The sequence below is a fragment of the Tauraco erythrolophus genome, chromosome 8, assembly GCF_009769465.1.
Source record: "Tauraco erythrolophus isolate bTauEry1 chromosome 8, bTauEry1.pri, whole genome shotgun sequence".
Taxonomy (NCBI): domain Eukaryota; kingdom Metazoa; phylum Chordata; class Aves; order Musophagiformes; family Musophagidae; genus Tauraco; species Tauraco erythrolophus.
In genome coordinates, this window is record NC_141472.1 from 30,867,464 (window position 1) to 30,883,441 (window position 15,978).

A 15,978-nucleotide genomic window follows, 5' to 3' on the forward strand; every position below is an offset into this window, starting at 1 on the left:
CAATATATCACTCATGGGTGGCCTTAACACTGAATCTGTGATGAATTACATGAAAAAAAAAATACAGGAAATTTTTAACACAAAAAAGAAATCTGAAAGGAAAGCACAATGACTGCCGTAACAGAGAATTTAGCAATTCCAAACACAACATAAAAATGTTGTGTGCTAGATCGCTGTGCTAAATTTTCCTCTGAGAGTGTTTTATGGGATTATAACTGAAACGAAAATATCCTGACAACTTATTGTGTCTTATTGAGTGACTTATTAGACCAATTGATAAAGCTTGAAAGAACAGACAAGCTTCCAGGCACACAGGTGCTTCTTTGGATCTGAAAAGGAAACAGCAAACTTCAAAGCTAAATCCAGGTTCAGAACAATTGTGCTGAGTTAGGACATCTGCTTTGCTTCAAATGTTTATCAATTTTGTTTTTAAAGGCTGTAAATGATGACCTGGGAAATAAATTCATAATCATATAGGCCTGTAATAGATTATTATTTCTAAAGCAGGCTTGCAATTAGAAAGGGATCTAAGGAGTAAAACTTACCCCACCAAATCTGCACAAAGTCATGTTGACTTTCCATGAGATTTACAAGACAGTTTGTTTATGTGGCTTTAGAAATATTAATTGGATTCCTAAGTCACTTAGGTGCTTTAGAAGCTTTTACTTTTGCTGAAAAAGGCAATAAAACAAGTCAGGGTACTGCCAAGGAGTGGATAGACGTGAGTCCTTGTTTTTACACAAACTCAGCTGTGGCTGCAGAGCCAGCTTTGCTGGGGACTGGTGTATTTGCCTGAACAGACCTAGTAACAAGCTCAAAACTTAAGTTCTGACATACGCAAAAACAGGCAATGCCAGGCAACACTAAGCAATGCTCTGATGTGCCTCAGCTGTTACACATCTTTTAGACTAGTCCTAGTAATGATGTAAATATTGTTTTCTAAGTTTGTCGTTTGTATTTATTGAAACTTGTCACTGGAGAGGTAGGGAAGGCGGAGCAGAAAAGTAATTTTCTGTTATTGCCCATTCAGGAATTTTTAAGCTGTTACTTTTTCAATCATCTACAACAGTTTCCTTGTTTTTAGAACGAGCACATGATGTCATATCCTGAGCCCTTCCCTTTTCTTGCAGATTTCTGAGGCACTAGGAGGAGCCCAGCTACAGTCATGGTGTGAATTGGTCTGTAATACTGTAGTGGAGCTGCTTCTGCCATCGTCTGCCTGCCTGCCTTATTCATACTCCTTAAGAAATTGCTGCTCTAGGACAAACGACCCTTTAAGCACAGTGAGTATCAACTAAGAAAGCAAACAATCTATCTAGCTTGTAAAGTTGCATCGGAGAAATATCACTTCTCTATCTATTTTCATGCGTGTTCAGTTAGGGACACAAATAAAAGGGAAAGGAGAACTCGCTGTTATTTTCCATCACTAACGTGAGAAGAGAAAGGAGATTCCTGGCCCAGCTGGGGTGAGAAAAGGGATAGCAGCAATGTGGGAGGCTCTCAGGGTGGAGTGACTGGATTAAAGGTGTGGGCTGGGTGTAGGAAAGGGCCAAGGTACATGGACTCTGCGAGGCAACATACTCATTCACTGGGGACAGACAGGAAAAAACAGCTGCTAAAATGTATACACAAGCAGCTGTGGGTGAGCACGTGGCGGTGTATTAATGCTGGATGACAAGATCCTCTTGTTTACTCTTAATCTTGCTTGACTTAATGAATGCAGTAGTACTAGCTAGTAATAAGCAAAATAAAAGCAGAATAAAAGAACTAGTTTTCTGCACTAAATCTCCACTCATTCCCAAAGCATACAGGCCAAGTAAACATTAACAGTGACTCATTGATTCTTTTTGGTGTAACTACATAACCCATGTTGTTGTTGTTGTTACCTCTGCACTTCTCCGTCTTGGTCTTCAGCTCTGAAACACAGAGCTAAAGGCTCTGCCGTTCTTGGTGGCGGGCCTGAGGTTTTCTCCAGCCGTTTCTGCAATGCTGATTTAGTAGAAATTGTTAAATATATCAATAATATATTTATAGTTATATTTATAGTGTCTGAATAACTTTGTATGATCCAGAATTTGCAGCATAAAAAGTGTTACCATGAAAGTAAATGCATTTATATCTACCAAACGATATTGCAGATGTTGTTTATTAACCTAGAAAGCCACTTTTAAACAGACAGAAAATCTGTTTTGGATTGAACCAACAGAAAGCAGTAGCGATGTTTTTGTGTATATTTAAGATAACAATAACTGGCTTCAGAAAAGTGCAAATAAGTTGTGTCCTTTCCCCAAACAGTCTTTGATGAGGCACGCAACTGTACAGGAAACACTTAACCTTTGAATATGTCATTTAGCACACTACTTTATCCGTTTTTTCTTTGCTCCCTGTGGTTTTGGTGGGGTCATCCATAGGGCCACAGCATAATGTTAGTAAAAACATTGCTTTTTGTTATCTGCTAAACTCTGTTGTGAGAAAAAAACTCCTCTTCAGGTAAAAGCTGCTGGACCCTCTTCTGTTGCTGATGTAGTTAATTTTACACCAGAACAAAGATTTTTCTACAATATAGTTATGATAAGAGTAGAAGGATGCTACAGATGTGCTCGTGTGCTGCTCGGTCCAGCCTCAGTAGATCGAGATTTCTGTACTAGAGGTGACCATTCGACCACCTCTTCCAGGTTCTGCCTCTGACAGCGACCTGTACTAGATGCTTCTGATACAGTTGTAAGGCAGTCCAGAGTGATCAGCTGTTGAACAGGCTTCACACGAGATTTTTTTAATGCCTGTCAGCTATTAGCTGACTTGTATTGTGCAACATGAAGGTTTTTTAACTCTTTCATTTCCTAAAACATCACAGTGGATATTCACATTTCCATTTAAATGTTTGTTTCTCGAATTCACTGAGATCTTGGTTCGAACAATGTCATGTGGCAATGAGTTCGGTAAAAAATACGAGTTTTTGAAGAAACATTACTATTTCCTTTCTCCAGAAGCCTTTCACTTCCATTAGATGTAAATTTGCTTATACATCACAGGAGAGAAAAAACTCACCTTAGTCTTTTAATTGTGAGAAGAATTATTATTCTGATACTTAATTGTTATTCTGAAGAATAACAATTCATTCTCAGTTATAGTTTGGTCTGTCTAGTTTGTAGCTATGTTTTTTTTTTTCCAATTTGTAAACTTTTCTCAAGGGCTTCACCCACAGTTTTTCCTGTAGTTAATTATTTTTTTGTCATGCTTAAAAAATTCAAAGATGAAAGAGATGTGAGTTTCCTTTATAGAAACCACCCAGCTCTACTCTTGTATCCTGTTTATGTATGTGTTTAATAATAAATTTTCCACCACTTTACCTACAAGAAATGTTAGGTGTGCAGCAAATGTTTAATTAATTAATCTCACAAAGAAGTCATAAGGTAGGTTCCCTCATTTTACAGGTGAGACAGTCAAATTAAATGACTTGCTTAGTATTACACAGTGAGTCAGTGCTAATGCTGAAAATAGAGTTTATGTCTTCTGGTTCCTTGCCCTGTATTTTAATCATCACACCAGACTTAACTCTAAAGTTGAACGAACTCCTTAAATTATTAAAATAATTGTTCTTAATTTCATGTTGGAGTATTATGTTTTAATCATCTAAGCAGCTGAAATACTTGCAAAAGTTTTCCTTGCTTAGGACTTTTGTAGTCTTTGTTGTTCAGCTATTGCTTCAGATGTCATCTGAATATGTTTTTTTTACAGTAACCCTGAACTCTAAAAATACACTGAAGCAGATCTCCACAAAAAAAAAAAAGGAACACACTTAAAACTCACAGCAATCTCTTTGCTGTCAATGTGGCAATGCTCTTTTTCGTACTCTCAGCAGTTCCACTTAACAATACCCATAGCTTTAATTAATGGAGCATAGTTATTGCCCCACAGAAAGCAAGACTGCTGGTTATGTGGTCATGGCTAGATGAAAATGTAGCCTGAAGCACAAAAGAGCAATTGCATCTTAGGAAACACCTGCTTAGAAGTGCAGTTCTGAGCTATGTGCTGTGTCATCTCTGACTAGGCTGGTACATAAAGAGGCGCAATCCCTGAAAACATGTTTAAATTAAATAGTACCTGTGTTCAGGCTGAGGTACGCTCCAGCAGTTTTATAGCTTTACTGAGTATAGTCCGCATATTTGTTTATGCTGATAGGACAAATATAAATTTTTCCTGTCCTCACTATCTTACCTGTTCAATAGTGTTCTTCAGTACAGAAAAGAATAAATGGCCCAGAAAATATGTATGTAGGCACAAGACTGGAAGAGGCTCAGGAGAGGGAATGAAGAAATAGTATTACTGTGGCTTGCTCCCTATTAAACCTGGGTACGGACACATCTGTCTGTTACACAGCCTTATACAATTCTTTGCATCATAGTATTTTTGGTGTGTGCGAGAGAAGCAGCACAAGGCTGTGGTCAGCTCCAAGATTTTTATAAAGATTTTTGTCATATGTAAATGAATAGGGCATTGCTGTGTAAGCAGCCTTCCAACTTAATTGCACTGGAACAACAAGGTACCTTGAAAATTCAGCTGCTTCATTGCTGACTGCAAATACAGTTCCTAGGTTGTAAAATCAGTCAGTAAACACTGGCATGCTCTATTTATGGAAACAACTCCAAAGTAATTTAACGTGTTGTACTTGTAAAGAAGAAGAGAATCACATCTTGCCTACGGAATTGGGGGCTAGACAGAAGGTTCCAGGTAACAAGCCAAGGAGAGATGTTCTGAGAAGGCCATTCTGTTTCCTCTCTGGGGTCAATACTTCTCATTTACCATGTTGTTTTTCCATTTGGGTTTATCTTTTCTTTAAAATGTTAACTATGAGCATATTTTACACTTTGCCACTAGAGCTCTGCCATCAGTGATCAACTGTCCAGTACTGGTCAGAGTTCAGCTCCAATGTTGCTTTTGGATTCTGTTAGAGACAAAGGTGTTTTTCTCACGGACTCCAGAAAATGACCTGATGCCAAGTGATAAGCCATTTGCAGGACAACACTGTGTCTGCACCCATCTATCAGGGCTCAGAGATGCTGCCTTTCAAAGGGGTTTTCGAAAATCAGGCAGGAGTTGTCCAGTACAAAATGGACAAAGAAGGCACTTCTGTGACTGTCCTGGTTTCAGCTGGGACAGAGTTTGTTCTTTTTAGCAGCCAGAAGAGCTCTGTGTTTTGGTTTTAGTCTAGGATTTGCTATGAGAAGAATGTTGATAACACACTGATGTTCATAGTTGGCACTCAGGCCTCAAGGACTTTTTAGCTTCTCATGTTTTGCCAGCATGCAGGTGCACGGCAGGCTGCGGGGGGAGTGCAGCTGGGACAAAGGGTCCACAACTCCCCTTATGATTTGAACTTAGATTTAGGATCGAGGGTTAAATCAGCCAATGGAGTATTGCATATCATGCAATGTCATGCGCAGTGTATAGATGAGGGTTGGCAAGGAAGAAAGGTCTTTGCTCTTTTGGGAGCTGTCTCTCTTGTTCTCTTGGAGTGCTATCTCCCTCTCATTCTCTTTTTGGGCCTCTCGCTCATCTGGGATTGTGGTGTCGCGACTTATCTGTTTTGGGATAGTTTGCTGGGACAGGACAGGCATTGATCACCGGGTGATGAACAATTATACTGTGCATCACTTATTTGACTATATATGTATTTGTATATGTATATTTTTATATATACATTACACATATATATTCTATTATTATTATTATTATTATTAAATTTTTCTTATCTCAACCCACAGGTCTCCTTCCCTTTTCCCATTTAATTCTCTTCCCCATCCCCTGGGAATGGGGGAGGATGAGCGAGTGGCCATGTGGCATTTAGTTGCTGGCTGGGCCAAACCACAACAATGACTTGCATAGACTTTCAAACTGAACACAAGAAGGCAAATCAAATAACTGAAAATATTTCTGCGGCTCTTCACTCATGTCTCCTTTTATCCATATGTCGTGGTTTTAGGCTGATCCAGCAACTAAAACTCACACAGTCTCTCCTTCTCCAGTAAAGTAGAGAGGAGAGAAAAAAAAAAAACCAAAGGGACTGAGGGTTGAGACAAGAACAGAGGGAGCACCCACCAACCATGGTCCTGGGCAAAACAGGCAGAGCTTTTCTCAAAGCAAAACAGTTTATTAATGATTACTTAGAAGGACAAAGGGAAACAAAAACCGATTACTTGAGAGGACAGAAAGAAACAAAACCAGATCTTAAAACCGACACCTTCCCCCCCCCTTTCCTTTTCCTCCCGGCTCTACCTCCTCCCCCCAGCAGCACAGGGGGCAGGGACTGGGGGAGTGCAGGTCAGTTCATTCCATGCTGTTACTGCTGCCTCTTTCTTAAAGGAGAAGGAGTCCTTACACCCTTTTCCCCTGCTCCAATGGATCCCCTACCCACGAGGAAAAATCCACAAACTTCTCCAGCGTGAGTCCAGCCCACTGGAAACAATCCTTCCCCACAGATTGCTCCGGTGTGGGCTTTACCACAGTCTCGGGTACTTAGGGAGCTGTAGCCACTCGCTCCGGCGTGGGTCGTCACGCAGACTCCAGATGCCTCTCCGCCTTGTCGTGCACCCCAACATGACCATCCTCAGGCTCAGGCATCTTCTCCCCACGGGCTGCGAGTGGGTCGCTGCTCCACCGAGGCCGTCCTGGTTGCAGGGGGGCCGCCTGCCATCTCACCATCAGCCGCAGGGGAAAGTCGGCTCCGGCACACCTCCTCCCGCTCCATCCTCACTGACCTGGTGTCGATGCAGCTGTTTCTCTCAGATCTCAGTCCTCTCCAGGTGAACTCAGCCCAGTGGGCACCCTGGGAGTGGGGTGCCCCCGAGTTCCCCAGCTGGCTCCGCCGCCGCCATTCTCCGTGGGCGGCGCCGGCCCGACGCAGGCAGCCGCCCGGCCGGGAGCCAGGGAGCGGGGGCAGTGCCCTCCTCCCTTCTCTGCTCGATCCTGGGCGAAGCACCTTTTCCGGTTCCCTTGTCCTGACTTAAATAGGGCAATTCGCAGAGGCGCCCTATTGGCTCAATCCCGAGGGGGATGGCAGTCTGATCCGGTGGCCAGAACTAAGCCTAACCCGGTTCCAAAACCGGGGAGGTCGCAGGGAGCAAAACCCCTCTCCTGCCACCAGAACCACCCCCCCGCTCCACATCAAACCATGACACCATAATTTCTACTTTTAACCCATCAAATGTAATAGTAATAATGTTTGAGAAGCTGAAAGTTTTACTCAAACATTAGATAATATTTATGAAAAACAGGGTTCAAAATTACAATGTACCTAGGTGTTCTCTTCCAGGTTGGGAATAGAGAGAAGACTCTGTCATCTGTGTGTCTGATCAAAACTAACCAAACAGTAGAAACAAAATACATGCACACACAGTTCCTGGGCAAAGAATCCTTTTCAGCAACGCTTCAGCTAATAGGTATGAAGAATGAGTCAGCTTGAGAAAATCAGAAATTATTTGGGATAATCTGAATGAGAATGGAGGACGCATAATAGAGTATTGCATTTGAGGAGAGCTCTGACAAAACGTGGGCCTTGAATTGGGGATGTTGAAAGAATTATACTTGCTTAATCTATTACTGAAGAGAATAGAAAACAAGCCAGCCTTTATGATTAAGTAGACATCAGGCTACTTTAGATAATTAACTTTATTTAAGATCCTACTTTCAGCAAAAACCTCAATGTGTCCTGTCTACTTTAGTAATCTCATTACTAGTCACTGCTCTTTAATAGGTCTATCACAGCCTTGTTGTGTTGATTCAGCACAGAAAGAAAACATTTCAGGAATGTCAGTTCTTCAAGCAGTGTGGGTTATAGCCATGGTAGCAGCACATGTTTGTGAAAGGTATATTCTGTCTGCCTTCATTCCCCATACAACAGTAAGGGGGAAACCAAGGTATAGTCATAGTGCTACTCTGAAGAGTTAATAGAATGAATATATTATTATGTAGATTTGATTCACAGAATTGAGAAAGCATTTGTGGTAATATGGTGCTTATACATTAGAGCCAGAAAATGAAACAGAAAAGAAAGTGAAAAGAAATGCATAATGAGCGAGTTGGCCAGTTTAGTTCCACTATGCAAGCACAGTGAGAGGTACAAAGGTAAGGAATGCCACAAGTAACGAAAAATCCAGTAGCAGTTACCTTAAGTCGTATTAATTATAAAAGGTGGAGTTAGCAATCCAGGCGAGGTACATTTTTTCCCACATTCCTTATTATGTGTTAATCATGGCACTGTAAAGATCCAAATATCTTGGATTATGCAACTTGCAAAATACCACTAGAATGTTTCTTGCTGGAACTAGGTACAGTGAGACAAGTACAAGCTGAAACTGTAAATATGGGGAAGGACTTCTCTGTTCAATAAAACAAGCAATTTCTGCTGAAACTAGTTTTGCTTGAGGAGCTAATTTGTGGTTCCAAGTGTCTTTCAGTGCTGACAGCTGAAGAAGGTAGCTCTGGGCCAGATTGTAATGTTCGCTCCTTGCTGTAATGGGCGGATGTGTTTAATTAACCTTTGTTTCTGTAGAAGCAGACATTCTGGCAAGCTGTAGGAATGCTAAAGGAGGGGAATCTAAACAGCAGTGAACCTAGGCACGTTCTATATATCTAGTACTAGGTAAAGAATGTTAGTGTAGACAAACATTGTTTCCTAGGAGATAGGTTTGTATAAGCAACTTCTATAATAGAAACTTAACATGGTTCCCCCTGTAGGGTTCCCCCCCATTAATTTCACAAGAGTCAGCTATGGTCTCTTGCCCTTGGGACTCTCGTCTCTCAGGTCTGGTTAAAGACTGGGCACAGCTCTTCAACTGGGGTCACAAAAGCACTTATTCAAGGTGGAAATATTCTGCTTAGTATCTCTTCCTGAGAGCTAAACCTGACAGCCTTGCTGCCTGTTCCATGTCCAGCACTGACTTCTCCAGATACCACAGCTTGGACAGACCCTTCCCAGAGCTTCCTGTAAAGTGCAGATCTTCAGGTTTATAGCTAATTCTCCAGAAGGCATATGGCAAGTCTAATGCAAAGCAGATATCCTTTGCATAAAGTTGCTGAAGGCACTGTTTTTCCCTTGAAAAACTAAAGCACTGTAGATTACAATTCATACAAATACAGCAGACTCCCTGGTCACAATGTCCCTTGGCCCTAATCTGTCACTAAAAAAAACACAAACTGCATGATGTTTTGAAAGCATGCAAATCAGAGCTTATCTTCTCTGACCTTCATCAGCTCCAATGCCACAATAGCATCATTGTTTCCTGTCTCCTCCCTTTAGTAAGCAGCACCCTCCATTCCTCTCACTTCCTTTCTGGCCTAAACCTTTCCATCTGAGAGACTTTTTAAAGCTCTGCTTTGTCATCTAGTTTTGCTACTATTGTGATCTAAATGCCAACCTCCTTCAGTCCTGGTTGCCTCAGACTCAGTCAGCCAAGTCCCTGCTTTTACTCAAAAGGCACCTTTTAAACTTCAGTGATGGACATTCCTTCTACTCTTGTAGCCTTACAAAAAAGGTGTATTCCCAACTGACAGAAACATTTAGGTTACAGCATTTTTCTTACTAAAATGACACTGTAGCAACACAGTATCAATCACAACCATAAACTGTACTTTTCCCACCTCAGCACTGTGATGCAGAACTCTTTCCTGCATAGTACTGCACAACCATCTCCACATTGCCACAGTACACAGGAACTACTGGTAAGGCTGCAGTTAAATTACCAAATTTCTAATCCCATGCTTTGTCCACTGGGTTTCTGTTCCAGAATGGAGAGTCATGACAACAAATCAGGTAACCAAGGAAACTTAAAGTTTGCTACAGTTGTTAAGATTATGCGTTCAATATAATTCTTCAGCTTGTTCAAATTGGTCTCTGTTTGTTTCTAGTAAGGACTGATGTCTCCAAAAGCCATAAACTGTGTGCTAAGTTCTTGGGTGATGAAAATTTCCTTTATAATGTTGCCCAGTGTCTGAGATTATAGAGATAGGATTGTGTAGGCCTGCTACAAGCAGTGTCCTACTGCAAAGAGGTCTGCAAAAAGACTAAGGATAGAGTAAGGGTCTTATGTCCAGATACAGACGGTGATTTCCAAAAGCTCTTAGCATTGGCCAAACTCACAGCAGTCAGTGGATATAGTCAGGCCGACACAGATATTACTTCTGAAAATTCTTCACCAGCATGGTTCAACATGCAGCCCACTGGCCAGATCTGGTTGGTCTGCAGGATCTTCTGTCTGGTCTGAACCACCTTTTCTATGGAAATCCCAAGGGGCAAGCTACTGCCTCATCCCAAAGAGAAGGAATGGAGGGAGGATGCTTCTTGTCCACCACTTCTGAGAGGAGGGAAAGAATAGTGCCCTGATACAGATGAATTGTTGCTGTGCTTCTGAATGAGCTGCTATCGATTGTCAATGGCCTGTTCTTGAATTGAGATCTGACTCATGCAGCCTCTGGGGCTTGACTATCCTATTAATATACTTAGTGTTGCTGTAGGTATCACTTACCTAGAAGGAATGTATGACAATACATTTCTTTGCATTTGTATTCTTTGTATTGTGTTTGTGTCTCTCGTTTCTTTGGCATCTGCATGTGAAACATGACTCAATTTCCCTGCACAACTGCAGGAATTATGAGTTTCTTGCAGTTATGAACATAACTTCAGTAAGTGTGAATTCTAAATGTATACAAGGATACAGGATCTGTGGGTTAATCTTGCAGGGTTTTTATTTAAGTACATTCATTCAGCAGGTTCTGGATCCTATCTTCCTTTCTCCAGCACAGAAAGCAAAGTGCTGATGGAGACTGAAAAGAAGTTGCTGTCCTTGGAGTTGATAGCAGAGCTCTTTCGCTAGTGGGAACAGGCACTGTTTTGAGCTAATATGAAGATTAAAAGCCAATGGAAAGAACTATGATATCATCTGAATTTTAACACAATCTAAGTATACCAAAACTGAGAGCTCTCACTTAAACACAAGCCGAAACAATTACTTTATCTTCAGGGAGACTCTCTAAGTAACTGAGATGGATGTAAATCTCAGCTGAAACTTCTGCTTGAAGAAAACTGCTTCTGGATGTGTTCATGGCTTGGTTTCCCCACATGCAGCTAGTTACAGTACAAGGGAAAGCTACATTAACTTTCACTTAAGCTAAAGGGGTACCTCTCCTGATTTTGATAGATGGCAGTTAATTACATTTTTCCTCTTTGGAAGAGGCATACACTTCTTTCTTTTGTTAGCATGTCTGATAATGGCAGGGGATTTTTCTGAGGGTAGTCTTGGAACAAAACTGCAGCTCCAGGCACTCTGTAAGAAGCCAAATAAAAGGGAAGGGTGGAGTGAAGTTGCTATTTGATAATGGGAATAATCTACAAGTTTCCTTATCTTTCTTCAGTAGTTGTTTTTCAGAAAGTAACTGTGATGAAAGGGCAGGAGCTATTCTTCTCTGCTGTAAATTCTTTTCTGATAAGTCTTTTGGAAGAAATCACATCCTATCTTCATTCAAATCCTTCCTAAGATGCATTTGTTCCATAAAATGCTTCTATGCTAATCCACTAGGCGTTGCTATTTACATCTTTAAAAGAAACAAAGAACTTAACCTGGACTGATTGTAGATTAAGAATTACTAAGCGCAAGCATGTCCCATAGAAAACTGTAGTCCACAGAAAGAATCTATTGCCTCCTGGCAGTAGTTCTTTATATTATGTTTTTATTTCTTATTGTTGATTGTAATCTCTATAGGGAAGGGGCATTTGTCTTTATGCACCTTTAAGGCATCACATATATCTGTAACTTTATGCAAACTAGTGAAGATTAAGAAGGAAACAAGAAGTAATTTAACAATACGAATTAGCTTTGCCTTGAATAGCAGTCGAATTCTACTCTGTCATATCAATGTAAATCCAGATTGGGTGTCGAAGTCACTGAAATGGAATATGGTCATAGCTCTGGATACAAAGAAGTCTGAAGGGGAGAGGAGGCCAGTAATGCCGCATCTAATAGATTCATTTACCTTATGTCAGATTACGCAAACATTAAATAACCCTAGTCTTCTCTGCAGGACATGCTGACTCTACGCTGTCTTGTGCTATAGGCTGCTAATATAACTCAGAAATGCACATCTGCTATTTAACAGTACCAGACCAAGCACTATTACAACTAGTGAGGTCACAGCAGTTTCAAATGAGGTCTAAAGCTAGAAGAAATTAAATTTGATCACATATTTATGCTAGTATTTGGGGTTGCATTAAATTCTTGCTCTACAATAGCAATTTTTTTCAGTGAAAAATTTGGGGAAGTGCTGTGTTTTACTCTGTGAAAGTCTGGGTGGAGAGATTATTTCCTCTGAGTCACCAGTGGGAAAAGTCCATTATTACAGGGGTGAAACATGGGAACATGAAACCTAGAATTGAAAAAATCCCTACAATTGTGAACATATTCAAATCTGTTGATACAGCATACTTCAAACCCATAAGCGTCAACACCATTGCTTTCCGAAATCATAATTAATCTATATGTTCAAAATATTATGTTACTATAACAATTATCATAATGAAGTTAATTATAGATCAGTCCTTCATAGTCAAAATACACTCACCACTAGGAAAAACATGGCAGTTATTTATGCATGATATACAACTGATGAGAAGAAAGAAATAAGATTATTACATCCATCAGAAATGGCTGGACCCCCTTTTTTAGCAGTGTGTGCATATCTGTGCTGGAATCTGGCAAGGAAGCCCTGCCAGTAAAGGTGGAGGATGTTTTAGAGGCAGCAAGCTGGGAGCCGGGAAGGAAGGCAATACTTCCTGATACTCATTAGCAAGCTCAGAGGAAGGACAGCATCCTGCCTAGTCATGCTAAATCAGCTAGAGAGTCCCTATTAACACAGCAAATCCGTGACCCGTTCTTGTTTAAGCAAAAGGATATTCAGATTTGGTTAGGAAAGAGAAGCTATGATTTCGTGCATAAGTGTGCACAGCGCCCATTGAATTTCACTCTCCTCTACTGTGACTTCCTAATTTGCCCAAGGGAGGTGTAAAATTAAGAATTTGAGGACTTACCTGTCTTTGTTTTGTCGCCCTTTATCAAATGCACTTCAGTTTACACCATTTTATGCTATGCCTCAACTTAAATATTTGTCATGTCCCATTAAAATCCTCAGCTGAGAACTTTTGTCCTTTCAGCTGCGCAGCTACTGCATACCATTTGTGAATTTCAAATATATTTAGTGTGACTAAATAGCAGAGTTTGAAAAACAATGGCCTGTCTTTATACACAGAACTGCCATATCCCCTAAGCCAAGGCAATTTGATTTTGACCTGGAAAGGGACATGAAAGTTCAGTCTCTCGTGCCCTCGCAGTCCTTCGCTTCTTGTCTAGAAGTTGCCAGTTCCATAGGCAGTTTTTGTAATATTAATATTATTTTCAAGAACCAACCACTTTTAACCACATAGAGCATTTAGACAAATTGACATAAATGGCAGCTTAAATGACAGATTTAAACCTGTCATTCTCATGGGGTGATTCCACACACGAGTTATTATCAGCAACATTAAATTGCAAAACCACTTGTAAAACCTTTGTTAAATAATATAAATTGAAATTGGTATATGACCAAACCAACGTAAGTCAGTCATAGAGACCAGAATACATTAAAAAAACCCCAACACAACACAAAAAAAAAGGCAAAAAAATCCACAACCAGAAAAAAAGAACAACAAAAACTTCGGAAAGGAAAAACATTCACAGAAGAATGCTGATGTTAGGCTAAATTGTCAGGCTACGTTTCACTGCTATTACTGTTACCATTTATCAAGGACTTTCCAGCCAGTTTTGACGTTTCTCCCCTTCACTTTTTTAATTCTGACTGTTACACTCTTAACTCTCACGTTCTGAGCTAAACTTTACCTCTCGAAACTTGGTCCACATTATTTCTGCTCAGATTTGAATCAGCAAAGCACAAAATTTCCTGTCCTTGGAGAGATGGATCCACACTGGATATTAGGAGTCTGTGTCAGCACTAACAGGATGCGGACCAGGAAGCTCTGCATTTTAGTAACAAGAACTACAACAAGAGTGGCAAAGTTTTGGCAGAATTTTAAAGAAATGTTTGTACATGGAACGGAGTAAGAACTGGAACGAAAACACTTTTTATATAACTAAAATAAGGCTGCCAGCAAACTATATTGGTAGATTTGGAAATCATCAGGAGCTTATGAGAAAAAGTTTAAGCTCAAAACCTAGTATTTGAATGAAAGCTCTAGCTGCCTGCCTAACTGGAACTATGTCTCTGGTATGCTGAAAAGGGCTGCTTGGTGAATTGGGAGTACCAGTGAGTGATGTCCTGGAGCAACAAGCCATTAACGCTCTACTGATGAATAGTCAAGAGTCTGGAATGTAACAAAAATAAAGCTAGAATTAATATTAGTCAATAAGAATAAAAAATTACTCAAATTCTCATGCTGGAACAAAAGGCATGCTTTTCAGGGAGCTAATAGTGCACATGGACCAAAATGCAAATAGGAAGTAGCTCTGTGGTGTGGATCTAAAACGAGACCAGGAGTAGGCACAAGCGTGGTGCCATGTAATGTATTGTAGCTCTGTCCGCTGGTCAGCACGTCCTAATCTGGGCTAGCATGATTTCATACCTCTTCTAGCAGCAACTCAAGAGTCTCCTCATGATCCAAACCTGTGACAAAGCAAGCTTGGTTGTGGGAAATTTGCTAGATGAAGTAGGAATGTGCATCAAAAGGTGACAGACATTTCATTGGTCAGCTTTACAGGCTGGTCTTCCTGTTAATTGTGGCTTTCTACAGAATGAAGACTTTAACAGGGACGGGTGAGCATGGTCCTCCATTAGCTGGTCAGAAAAGCATAACAAGTCTTATTTCTTCCATAGCCAAAAGGAACATATATTTATCTTGAGAGATATAGAAACCATCTTTTTTGAGAAATAAATTCCACAGCCTTTTTCATTGCTGATTTGTGACCTTGAGATCCGTAAAATCATGCAGTATCCTCCTTTATAACAGCCGCAGATTTATTACAACTAACGTGGTAAGGGGAGCAGCCCTTTTATTATAAGCTTTTAAAAGAGAGGAGATGGAGGCTGCTGGTGAAATTGATGCTGTAGGTGGAGCAACCAAGGGCAAAGCATAGCAATCACATCTGTTTGTTTTTACACTTGGGTGTTTTGGGAACTAATGGGAAAGATTACTTTTGATTTATACCTATTTCTGAAAAGCAAGACTTGATAATTATCAAGTAGTTCACCTGTGTGATGCAACAGCTATGTCAAAAGCCAACAGTTAAACTACAAGGCAGAATGAACTTCTGCATGGAGTTAACCCATGAGGGCAGTTTTAAACCAAACTGGAAAATTCTGGGGATGATTTCCCACAGATATTCCCACAGCTGTTGAATAAATCTCATTTTCTTTTAACTACAATAAAGTCATGTATCTGAGGTCTCTTAAGGTCCTCTGGAATCATATTACAATTATTCCTATCTTTTAATGCAGACAATAAATTCTTCTAACACAGGTAAGAGTCCTAGGTGAACCTTTTACTTCTGTTTGCAAAATAGTGCCCCATCAGAGGTTTTGAATCTTTCATGCTGCAGTCTTTACCTGCTTCTACTTTTTAACTGCATTGCATGACAAGAACTAAGAAACAAAGCTTCCATGAGATATGTAGAACTTCAGTGACAGAAAAGTAGCTTAGTGTACTGAAAATTTTTGTAAGAATCACAGCTCTCTCTCTGGGCAAGGAATTCTAGAAAGAATTGTAAAGATGAGCCAATTTTCAGTCAATTATTAAAGATGAGCCCCGAAGTTTAAAGAAATTTGAAGTCTACAGGCAGAGTAGTGCTGCAACTCTTTCTGCCATGATTCAGACTGTATCTAGAAATGGCAGCTTAGACCTCTCTCTGTTAATGTCATACAACAAAGTAAGAAAGTACA